At 44.2% G+C, this 12,777-nt stretch overlaps 1 long non-coding RNA gene across 3 annotated transcripts in view; it reads right to left on the bottom strand.

The window, feature by feature from the left end:
* Positions 1-356: 356 nt before the first annotated feature.
* Positions 357-12,777, bottom strand: part of LOC112670716 (uncharacterized) — a 56,832-nt gene continuing 44,411 nt past the window's right edge. For all 3 annotated transcript variants that reach the window (XR_007402103.1, XR_003143158.3, XR_004804781.2), the window contains one exon: positions 357-535. This is a non-coding gene — a long non-coding RNA (uncharacterized LOC112670716). The remainder of the gene's footprint in view (positions 536-12,777) is intronic.

A 12,777-nucleotide genomic window follows, 5' to 3' on the forward strand; every position in this document is an offset into this window, starting at 1 on the left:
TACAAGCAGACTGGCCAAAGGACCACAGGGTAGCTCTGCTCTCCGCACACACAGGTAGGTTCTTGCAGCCATAATGGGAGGAAAGGACATCACCTCCATCTGCCCAGCCTGAGCTAACCAGGAAACAGATCAACCAATTAATGGACTCAAATTAATTGATAATCAAATGGATCAATCCAAATTCTTTAAAGGAGAACACTGCAACAGAAAAATAAACAGGGAACATGAAAAAGCAATCCACAAAAAAATAAACACGAATGGCCATAAACATAAAAAGACTGCTAAATTCTTCAGGAATCACTGAGCTACCAATAACAATGAAATACACTGGGCCATTACATTTGCAACATGTGGATTTGTTTTATTTTGTTTTTTAAAGGTGGCAGTATTCCTGAGGATCCATGGGGAAAGGCACTTCCATTTTCTGCTGGTGAACGACGGTGCAACTCTTCTGTACAGCAGCTGGAAATGTGCACCAAACATCCTTACTGAGTGCATACCCTTTGTTTAGCAACTTCACTTCAAGGAGTCTATCCTGAAATAAATAAATAATAAATAAATAAATAAATAAATAAATAAATAAATAAACAAACAAACAAAGTAAAAAGAGTCTATCTTGAGGAAATAAATGGGGATGTACCATAAGATAAGCTACAAATAACGTACCTATAGGACTCCATTTTTTGTTAAAAAAAAGAAAAGAAAGAAAGAAATATATGTCTATAAAGTATACATACATACATGTCTTTAAGACTAAGTCTAGGAGAATAGAAACCAAAAACTAAACTGTAGTTACCATTAGATTACAGAGAAAGGACCGATTTTATATACTCCATCTTTTTGTTTAACGAATATGTACTAATACTGCAATGTCTTAGGTTGCATATATACAGGTTTTATACACACACACATATGGAGACTCTGGTCTCCAAAGTAGCTTATGTGCATGCCAGGGTGCACAGAAGATGATCCGTTGAAATGTGGGAAGAAAATCTGAGACTTTCCATTTATATTTTATTTTTCACCAAAAAATAAGAAAGAGGTTAAGTGTTAGTAACATTTAATGGCCTAGCTGACACTGGCCTTTATTGGGTCCACAGGTGAGCCAGGCATGAGTCACATGTGACCTGAGGGTGCCCAAGGAGGCGGGGTCCCACGGCAGAGGCCTCATCTAACTTCCTCACTTGCCTTCGGTGCCTCATGTTGGGCCGCAGTTGACACGTGCCCAGTGACATCTGATTTATGACTCTGGTATTCAGATTTAACTAAACCAGCCCTCAGGAAATAGACAAGTAGCTTTAAAAGAGTCCTGCCAAGAAATGGCCGATTGCAGACGATAATGATAATATTGCAAGCACAGCAAATGGCAAGAGAAAGCTCGCCGTGACACTTCTGCTCCCCGTGAGAGCAAGTCCTCAGTCACATTATTAGATAAAAGTAATGACGATCTAATCCGATCTGACAAGAAGTCAGCCAGAAAGAGCCAGAGCATCTTGAGGCGGAGGTGATGTTTTAACAACAAGGATAAAACAGACAGAAACCAAGTCCCAGCTTCTTGAAGAAATTATATTATTGTGTGAAAAAGTGAAGTGCAGAACAGAGAATAATAATTATCAACCATGGCAAGAAGGGAGGGAAATACGATCTGTACCAGCTTGTACATGTATGGAAAAACAACACTGGAAGAATAAACCAGACACAAACAGCAGTGGTAACTTGCTCAGAAGAGGCGACCAGCAGGGAAAGAGGGAGACATCTCAGTGTTTTACTTACAGCTTTTGAAATTTGCACCATATGAATGTATTACCTCCTCAAAAAAGTAAAAGTAATATTTTAATTACCTGCTTTTTTAGGTCCTTTCCAAACATCTCTGAATCATATTCTACAAAAAGCCTTCTACTCTTAGAGTCTGCCCTCCTAGTTTATGATATCCTGTGTAAAAGCTGTGAGAGCAGATTAGATTTGCCTCATTCCTAACAGTTGCATATTTACCCCCAAAAATCCATTCCTCAGAACTTTTCTGAATGTGGCAATAGAAGGAAAGAGAGGGAGAAGGGAAAGAAGGTTTGAATGGATGCCACTTGCCTTCAATCCAGGGAGCTACCAATCTGTTCCCCCCAAACCTATTCCATCCCTTACCCCCAATCATCGGTGACAAACTTGCCTCTGGGTATTTGGCAGAAATTGTGCCACTCTCTTCTACATGGCACACAGGTCATTGGATTAGAAATACTACCCCTGGACAACGGAGCCCATCCCAGTCTGATTGCCCGAATAGGCAAGCCTCAACCATCCACTTGGACAACGTTTTTAATACTATCCTAGGAAGTGGCTTAAAAAGAAAATATGCTGAGACTACAAGTCTTACAAAATCCCCAGGCAATTTCTGGTTTCAGGTCCAGCATGTAAGGAGCTTGAAAGTCTTGTCATCCCTTGCCAAAGCAGGACCCAACCTCTTCAGAGCAGCACCTCGCCTGCAAAGGATTTCCAAGGGTCTTCAGGAAATTCTGAAGAGGTCAACAAGTCCAGAACCAATGGAGCTTGTGTCAGGTGTCCTAAAAGTTACAAATCAAAACTCAAAAGAGACTCTCCATATCATCATCCTCTTTGTCCTTCTAAGTGAATTTTGTGACTTTCTTTCTTTTTAAATGTATACCTGAGTCTCTTTTACCATATCTATTTTGCCGTTTCTAATGTAGCTGACAGTGTTCTTTAAAAGCTATATTTAAATTCCCTTTCAAACAGAATGGCCTTTACAAGGCCCCCACTTTCCTGTGGATTCCAAAGCAGTTCCTGGAAGGAAGAAAATCCCCCGGGGGTTGACATGTTAAGGACTGATGAGTGTGCTCAACATCACTGGTCATTAGGGAAATACAAATAAAAACCACAATGAGATACCACTTCACACCCACTAGGATGGTCATAAGCAAATATATGGACTGTAACAGGTGTTGGTGAGGATGTGGAGAAATTGGGAACCTTGAACATTACAGGTAGGGATGGGAAATGATGCAGCCACTGTGGAAAACAGTTTGGCAGGTCCACAAAAAGCTAAACATAAAATCACCATATGTGCAACTCTACTCCTAGGTATTTATCCAAAAGAACTGCAGATATTCAAACAAAAATTTGCACTTAGAAGTTCATTCAGCGCTATTCACAATCACCAAAAGGTAGAAATAACCCAGACTTATATCAACAGATGAGTGGATAAACAAAATGTGGCATGGCCGTGCAGTGGAATATTATTCAGCCATGGAAAGGCATGAGGTGTTCACACATGCTACAACACAGATGAACTTTGAAAACACTAAGTGCAAGGAGGCACAAAATGACACATCTTTGATGATTCCATGTGTAAGAAATAGAATAGGGAAATCCAGAAAGATAAATTGGTGGCAACAAGAGATGAGGTACATGGGTGAATGGGGAGTGATTGCTTCATAGGTATGGGGTTTCTCTCTGCAGTGATGAAGTTTCGGAACTATCTAGTGGTGATGGTTGCACAACCCTGGAAATATACTGAATGCCATGGAAGTGTATACTTAAAAATGGTTAATTTTATATTACATGATTATTTTGATTAAAAAAAACCTAAGGGGTGATTGTCCCCATCCTTTGGTTTGTAGTCTCCTCATTTCTTCTCCATGTAGATCTTGGGTAAATGATAAATCTAACTGCAAAACTTGTGCCTGTGGTCTTGTTTCCACCCCAGTTCTCACTTGTGCCCAGAAGCAAGCCTGGTCGATTCCTCTGCCATTTCTAAACTTCATCCCCTTTCTGCTCTAATTCTTTACAGACATCGCTGACACTTCTGCTAGGTGATCATTTACACGGAGCACCTCTTATTTCCAGAATCACTACGCTAAACACTTAGCATGCACCAGCTTAAGTAATCCTCCCAACAATGCCATCAAGTGGGATTATCATTGCCCCCTCTTTACACTTGAAGGAACAGAATGGGACTTTCCCCAGGCACCTGGGCATTGGCAAAACTAGGCCAGGAAGGCAGATGCCAATGATTCCAAAGCCATGACATAAATCTATTCCCCGAGATGTTAATGGTGTTCCCTGAAAAATAAAGTGGGGATTTGTATTTGTGTGATAAAGACTCTGATAAAGAATCCTGCAGGAAAGGGACTTTTGAATTTCTTTTTCCTGATGTTCTCCAAAAATAGTTGACCTCAGAGCTCTCTCTCCATCTCTCTTTCCCCTCATGCTCTTACCCCCTCCCTTTCTTCATCTCTCTCATTCAGAGAACTTCTCTTAACACCTCAGGGGACACCTGTGTTTCTGGGACCACAGAGTGGAAAATGCTGCATCAAAAGCGTAAACAGTCGGGCCAGAGAGGCCTCACTAGCTTAGCAATGTCAAAGAAAACACTAGTTGTGACACTTACTGGAAGACACACCCACAGGCTGCAGGTTTCTTGAAGAAAAGCTGTCCTTGGCAGCTCTGACCTCAAGAAGCTAAGGTTCTGACAAGGCCAGGATGAGGAAGGAGGGAGGCAACGGCATCTTCCCCATCTTCACAGGAGCCAAGGCCAATAAGGCCATTCTTCTCCCCGGAATCCCCACACTCACCGTGGAAAGCCAGAAACAGGATGAGTGATTATAGTTCCTACAATCAAACCATTTCATAGGATCTCCCTTTCATTTATTTCCTAAAGAAGCGCATTTTGGGGGACACCTGGGTGGCTTAGCTGTTGAGTGTCTGCCTTCAGCTCAGGGCATGATCCTGGGATCCAAGATTGAATCCCACATGGGGCTCCTTGCTGGGAGCCTGCTTATCCCTCTGCCTGTGTCTCTGCCTCTTTCTCTCTCTCTCTGTCTCTCATGAATAAATAAATAAAATCTTTTTTAAAAAGCACATTTTTGGAAGGATGGATGTATTGCCGTTCAATCCTGTCAGCTCTCCATATCATAAATGTATATTTTCTTTTACGGAGTATTTGCTAAATTCTGTTTTTTGGAAGTGGCTTGAGATATCTGCATCCTACAGGCTTAAAGAATGTCTGTTTTATTTTGTTGTTTTCCTTCTGGCTTTTGGGGTGCCCATTTCCTGGGCATCTTCTGCCTTTATATTAATGTTTTCAAAGTGTGTCCCAGGACCACCAGCCGCAGCAGCAACAACAGCAGGGAGCAGGTTAAAAATGCAAATTCTTGGGCTTCACCCCAATCTACTGAATCAGAAACTCTCGAGGGTGGAGCAGCAATCTATATTTTAACAAGACTTCAGGTCATTCAGATGCACAATACGACTGCTTTCAATTATTTTGCTTAAAACCCTAAAAGCCCACACTTTGCAGGAAATGGTCTGTGTTTTTAAGCACCTCCCTTAGATTTTCAGGCTTCAGTTTAATCATACGTGCAGGGGAAGGCAAGGGCGTCTATTGAGCACCCACTTGGGCTGGACTTTGAGAATTTACAACACTCTGATAAGGCTTGACTTCATTTTAAGATGGAAAATGGAGGCCTAAGTAGTCAAGCCACTGCCAAGGTCTCAGCTGATGAGGATCAGAGCTGGGTCTCAAACCACACCCATCTGCAGCCAAAGCCAAGGCACCCCCTGAACCTCTCCCAGCCTCCAGCTCCAGAGTATCCTAGCTCCTAGGGCAGGCCTGCCAACAGGAAGATGCCCAACTGCAGATCCTCTGGTTCATTAAAACAATCAATCTTGGCTGAATGGAGGGTAGGTGGGGTGGTCAACAGCAGTTGAATTCGTTCAGGGAAAAGATATCACAACAAACCTCTTCCTGCTCTCTGCTACACAGCAAGCAACCCTTTTCCCCTGAAAAGACGCTTCCATCCATTCAATTCATGCTTCCTGAGTACCAGATGCTCTGCAGAGCCTAGGGAATCAGCGTAGAGAACAAGACAAAATTCCTTGGTCAATGGTGATAAGAGCCTGCACTTGTTGAGCACTTTTCATGGCCCAGGCACTGTGCAAAACAAGTTCATTTAATCCTCACACAGACCTATGAGTTAGGTAACCGAGACTCAGAGAAGTTAAATAACTTGCCCAGGGGTGAACAGCTGGGAGTGGCAGCACCATAATTGAATCCAGATTCTTCTGAGAGCCTGAGCTCTCAATCATGATGCTGTACACATCACCTTTAATGTGTTTCTTCTGCTGCCTGTGTGGTTTTCCAATAGCCCTACAGTGTTGTCATACTTCTCTTTGGTAACCATTGCTCTGAGCAGGCTCTGAGCTGGGGTCAGTATGCAGGGCCTGATCACTTGGGCCACAGGAGCGAAAAGAGAATGAAACAAGAGCACAGAACCAGCAATCAAGGAAAGAGAAACCAGGGGCTCCCAAGCTCTAGCTGCCAGAGGGAAGGAAATGGCAGGGCTGAGCTCATGCAGCTGAGCGTCGGGAGGGCCGACTGTGGTCCACACAGTTGTGGTTGATGCCCCTACTCCCTGCCTTCCTTTCCACAAACTCACTGGCGATCTGCATCAGGTCCCAGCCTATTAGGCACTGGGGATCGGAAGTCTAGGATTGGGCAATGTCTCCCCCCCCACCCAGGGGGGCTCCCCTCCTTTCCTCACCAGGGAAGCAGGGCAAAGGAATCCAGAACTGCAGGCTAGGAGCTCTTTCTACTGAGAATCTGAAGCCTTTGAGAACAGGAGAAAGACCCAAGGGCATTTGCCCTGCTAAAGAGGCCACCAGCTGGACAGCCTTGAATGACCCCCAGATTCTCGCTGATTTGGGGAGACACCCCTAAATTCCTCCTTTTAGAAACACTGTCTCTACTAAGGCAATGTGGTTCCGGAAAATATTTTTTATTTTCTTTTTTTTTTTTTCAGAAAACATTTTTTAAGTAAATATCTCATTTAGAATAGTCTAAACCAGGGATCCCTGGGTGGCGCAGCAGTTTAGCGCCTGCCTTTGGCCCAGGGCGTGATCCTGGAGACCCGGGATCGAATCCCACGTCGGGCTCCCAGTGCATGGAGCCTGCTTCTCCCTCTGCCTATGTCTCTGCCTCTCTCTCACTGTGTGCCTATCATAAATAAATAAAATTAAAAATTTAAAAAAAAAAAAAGAATAGTCTAAACCAGAGAGGGAGCTGGCATGGGTAGAGCACCTACTGTATACCAGATTCCTTGTGAAGCACACTACACACATTGTCTCGTTTATTCCTCATAAGCCTGAAGGACAGGTACTATTTTACCACCCCACTCCATTGTACAGATGAGGAAACTGAGGCCCAGGGAGTCTGTGCAAGTTGCTGTATGTCATAAAACCAGGAAAGGCCAGGATCAGAGGCCCCGGGGTATGAGGAACTTCCTTAGACCACTTCCTACCTTCATCCTACCCACTCACGTCTGCCTACAAAAACCTAAAAGCAGATGCCCCAGAAACCAAGCTGGATTCTTTAAACAAAGGAATAGAAAAAGGATGGAAAAGGGCCAGATATTATTTTGAGTGAGATCGGGTCTTTGTAGCACACAAGAATGGTGAAGCCTGGGGACTCCTGGAGGGCAGGGCTGAAGGTGCACTCGTAGCCTGCAAAGCAAGAAGAGGGTTCAAAGCAGCAGGTGCAGGCACGTTGGTCTTTGCGTCACTCTGACCCATGCACTTCCAAGGAGTGCGACTGTGAAACAGAAGACTTTTGGAAGGCTTTGGAAGGGAGAACAATGCTCAAGTAATCCCTGCCTGCTGAAGAGGATCTATCCTATCCAACTCCCCTCCTGGCCCCAGAGACTTGAACAACAAATACTGCTAGCAGAGATCACCTGCTCAGTGCGCAACATAAGCCACCTGACTCTCCTTCTGGGCAGAATGCCCTTTCTCTCCAGCAGGCCTACTGACTGGGCAACCCGAACCCCACCTTTCTCACCTCCCCAGCCTCTGGGGTTCCCAGCCCAGTCCACCTTGGCCTCCCACTGCCAGGGAAGCCCAGAAAGATCACAAAGCCACCCTGGGACGGGGAGTGAAACCTAAGAGGCACGTGCTTTTGGGAGACCAACACACAACCCATCTTTGATAGATTTTGTTCCACTTTTGGGGTGGCAGTTATGGAATACGCTTGAGGATATAATTTTCAACTGAGGCAAATTCATCCTTCCCTGCTTCTTTCTAGGAGATGTGTAATACAATTTTAGGGGTGTGGAAGCGTGTGCATTATGATCAGAATCACAAACCAACCCAGAGCTCAAATGGATGCCAGGAGACCAGTCCCCCCAGGAGGGCAGGGTAATCATAGGCAGAAGCGTTGGGTTTCAGTCTCAGGCTTTTGGTAAGGGATAGATTCTTCTGAGACCACTGTGCTATTGGCATCATCAGACCCCCTCCCTCATTCACTCCTTAGCACATTCCAATCAGGACTAGAGAGCCCGCTCTTGAACATCTGTGGGAGGGGAAAGTGAGTGGATCTGGTGGCTAGTCTTGGAGGACTCCAGGCTCAAATCTCATGGTGGAGAGGAGGCTACTACCGATACCACCGCAGCAGAAGGGATCTGGGTGGGGCACGCGGTGGGGATTCCTGGGTCCGGCCAGAGTTTTAGATGGTGCCCTGAGTGGGGTTACACCAGTGTCCTTTTACTTCACAGAAGTTCACTCAGCTGTATATTTATGTTTTGTGCAGTGGAATGTTTGTCGTATTTCATATTTTTTTTTTGAAACATGGCTTTAAAGAAAAGGCATCCTGAGCATTTCCAGTTTAATCACAATATTGCTGCCAAGGCCTCCTGAAAGTGATGCCGTGCATGAGTCAGGAAACGTCTGTGAAAGGGAAATGTCACTCTCTAAGCACTGAAAGAGAGAGGAATTTGATTTCATTCTGTGGGAGGTGGCAGATGGGAGATTTACCCCTTCTAGGGTGCAGGAACCTGTGCCTCCAGCCCAGAGGGATGCAGAGCTGCAGACAGCCTGGAGGAGGGGCCTGAGGGCACCCCTCGGGGAGTCCAAGCTGGTGAGTGTTGGCACTGGGAGAGGCAGAGCGGGCCATGCTGGCAGCTGCTGAAAGAAGGAGCCGCTGGGGCCTCCCCAGGAGCCCGCCTCCCTGATCTCTGCTACCATCGCAGCAGATTATGTGAAGCAAAATGTGTTTTTATAAAGCCACTCCCAACTTTTCATTAGCTTGCTTTTTTCCTTAACGAGAAAACTAATCAGGAAAAACCACAAGAAAGCCCCAGCTGGATTTGAGCTCTTTCCAGTGTGGCCAAATGTGGCTGAACTCAGACCAAATAAAGATGTTTACTGACAGCCTAATAAACAAATGGGCCCCTTTGGATGTAACCTTGATGAATGGAGCATCCAGGTGTTTTCAATAATGGCAATAAGCACTACAACTCAAAGTATTTCTGATTCAAGTATAATGCATTATTAGGCCATTAGAGGCTGAGCACGGAGGACCATTTGGACACAGCCCTATCAATAATGCTGCTTCCCAGCCTGCATTTAGGCCCAGGGAATTAGTCATCCTGATATTCTATTTAATAAAAACCTCAAGAAGAAGCATCAAAAATCACATTACATTTTAACAGGGTTACAGCAGCCCAGGAGAACCACAAGTTTAATTTTCATAAGAGCATTCATTCCTCAATTATGTCAGACATGAAAATGTAAATGGCAAATTTAATGCTAACAATATCCCTCAAAGCACATTGGCAGGTAAAGGCACATTATGTTGAGTAGATGCTGGCTGCATATCAAGCAGCCCCCAAAGTGAGACTTGGGGTGCAGAGAGGAGGAGGGATTCAGGCCACTTAGCTGGAAGAGCTCCAGCCCCTTAGGTGGGGGGAGGGGAGGGAATACTTGCGAGTCTTAGGGACACGGGCTCCTTGGCTTCCACTCAGGGCATTGCTAATGGGTGCCAAAAGCCCAGTTTGTTCAATGGCAGCCATCAAAACATGCCAGTGAAGGCATTCCAGGTCCTAAAAGTGAACAGAACCCCTAAGGGATGACCAGGAATCATATGGAGTATATGAGATGGGCACCTGTATTTTCAACAAAAGTCCGTGTTAGAGATTCCTCCTCCTTCAGAAGACTAGAACACTTTTCTGGTCAAGAGTGTGATAGAAAGAGAGGAGTAGGGATCCCTGGGTGGCGCAGCGGTTTGGCGCCTGCCTTTGGCCCAGGGCGCGATCCTGGAGACCCGGGATCGAATCCCACGTCAGGCTCCCGGTGCATGGAGCCTGCTTCTCCCTCTGCCTGTGTCTCTGCCTCTCTCTCTCTCTCTGTGACTATCATAAATAAATAAAATTAAAAAAAAAAAAAAAAAAAAAAAAAAAGAAAGAGAGGAGTATTATTTCTGTTTTTAGTGGAAGCCACTGACATCAACCACCAAAGAATTTCACCGCCTTTTTCCATAAAGAAAATTGCCTCTGCAAGATGTCCATGATATATTGATAAATTTTTTTAAAAAGGAATCAGCTATAGCAAGAAAATACCAGATATTAATTGTATAAGTATATGCATAGGAAATCATCTGAAAGATTATACACCAAATTAAGGGTATCTAATGAGCGTGCATTAGTTTTGTAAACAAAAATAATAACATTAAAGATTTTTTTTTAAGAGAGAGACCCCATTAGAGAATGGCCATTCATGGATAGAGCCATCTCTCCAGTGACAAGCAATTATACCATTCCTTCTGAGTTTCTCTGTGTCTATAATTAAATCAGAATCATAAGCCATGGGAGCAGAAAGAAGGCTCAGATACAATCTGGTCTCATCCTTTCCTTCCCTCTGAAGGAAGCTAAGACCCAGAGAAGTTCATTCATTCAGCAAGGATTTGCCAAGAGTCCAAAATGTGCCAGGCAGGACTCGAGGCTCCGGGCTTCCCTCCAGGGCTTGATCCAAACCTCAATCTGAAGTCTTGGAACAGATACATCACTGATAACTAGAGTCCATGCAACCTGATACATGACAGCAAATTTTACCATTCTTGCCCTTTGGGGAATTTTCTTGGAAACTCGCCTCTCCAAAGATCTACTCAAATGTTTTTATTTCAAATAATGCAATGAGTCACTGTTATAAATATTCTTTGTTCTTTTCATAAGAGGAATACTTTATAAAGATTTAATAAGAGGAAAAATTTCAAAATGTATTATTTTCTATGGGAAAGGTCCCATAGGAAAACATAAGAAGGCACAAACATTAAGTTGACATCAACAAACTTTGAATGGCCCAGGTAAAAAAGAGGTAAGGGTCTATGCTAGGGCTGTAACTGAAAGGTGAGATGGGATGGAACAAATGAAAGAGATCCTTAGGAGGTAAAGCCTTCAAATATATCAACGGAGTGGATGTGGGGATGAATGGGGGAAGAATCAAGAATGAATGTGGGAAGATACGGCTTTGGAAGCTAGGGAATGGTGATGTCTCCAAGTACCTGGGAAAAATAAAAGAAATGCTTGGTTAGGGTGGGGTAGGGAATTAATTTATCTTTTAATTTTAATTTAATTAATTTAATTTAACTAGGTTGAGTTTGAAAAGTCTTTGTACATTCGAGGAAAGATTTTGATGGACATGAGATTCTGGAGCTCCAGAGAAAATTCTACTCGGAGACACAGACTTGTAACATGACTTCATCACATGACAAGGGTGAAAACTGTGATAGTAAATGAGTGTTTTGGCCCAGGCAGAAAGTGAATGAAAAGACAAAGAGATTGTCACTGTTTACTTAGAAACAAAAATGTTAAATCCTTAGGCAGAACAAGAAGAACTAATGAAGGTGACAGAGAAAGAACAGAAACGTAGTAAAACTCCAGGACAGTGAGCAAATTACAAACACAATGAGCAGTTTCTGGGGATGAACTGGAGAATCATGCGGGTGGGAGTGGAGGGCTCCTGTGAAATCTGAGGCAGGAGCAATGGGAGAGGTGTCAAATTTCATAAAGGGTAATGGAGCCCATGTCCAAAGGCCATACAGATCACAAGATGCCAGCAACCAAAGATGAAGCAGTCATTAGCATTATTGAGTAGACGTGGTCCTTTGGGCTTCCTCGAGTAACTTAGCATTTGACAAGACTCACCAAATCACAGAACATTCACCGTATCATGATTCCTGGGTGGATCCCAGGGAAGCTGAGGAAAAGTGTTTTGTAAAGCCCCAGCTCCCAGACTTGTTGAACAAGGCTTAATTTTTTTTAATTTTTTCAAAAGAAAATACTCTTCTCCCATGACAATATATCATGACTCACTCCCAATTCTCAGCTCCTCCCCAACACTGAACAACCCACACCCTATGGAGGGGGGTAAGGAAGACCCTATAGGGAGAAATGGAAGATTATCTGCCAGCCATAGTGACCTTCACCTGTCTTGCCATGTCTGCCTTCCCTCCGTCAGCCCTGAGCATCTGCTAAATGCTGAGTATCCTGATGCTTGGGTCCTTTCTCTGTGTCCAGCAGCAAAAGAACAGAGGAGGTTAAAATCACATAGATCCTACATGTCGGCTGGGGAGAGGGTAAAACAGGAATATTCTAAGACAAAGAATCACACACTGTCTTCTTGTGGTGGACCAGAAGACGACACAAGCAGGATGGGGGAAGAATCTTACTCATCCCAGTCTATCAGTGGGGACATTTTAACTAGATGTTTGACCCTGGGTTCTTGACACATAATCAAGATCTGAAAGCACCTCACCCTTCCTCTCGGAGCCATCATTCTGCTGAAGAGCATGGTGCTGCTGAAGAGCATGGTGAGAGAATAGAGGGGCTTAAGAATGAGGAAGTTCAAGGATAGCAAACCCCCTGGTATTGGGCTGGGAGGGTAACCTCCTGCCCTCTAGCTTCTTGTTTCCACATGAGAGACACAGCTGACTCTCTTGGC

This window comes from Canis lupus, chromosome 14, assembly GCF_003254725.2.
Source record: "Canis lupus dingo isolate Sandy chromosome 14, ASM325472v2, whole genome shotgun sequence".
In the NCBI taxonomy this organism is placed as follows: domain Eukaryota; kingdom Metazoa; phylum Chordata; class Mammalia; order Carnivora; family Canidae; genus Canis; species Canis lupus.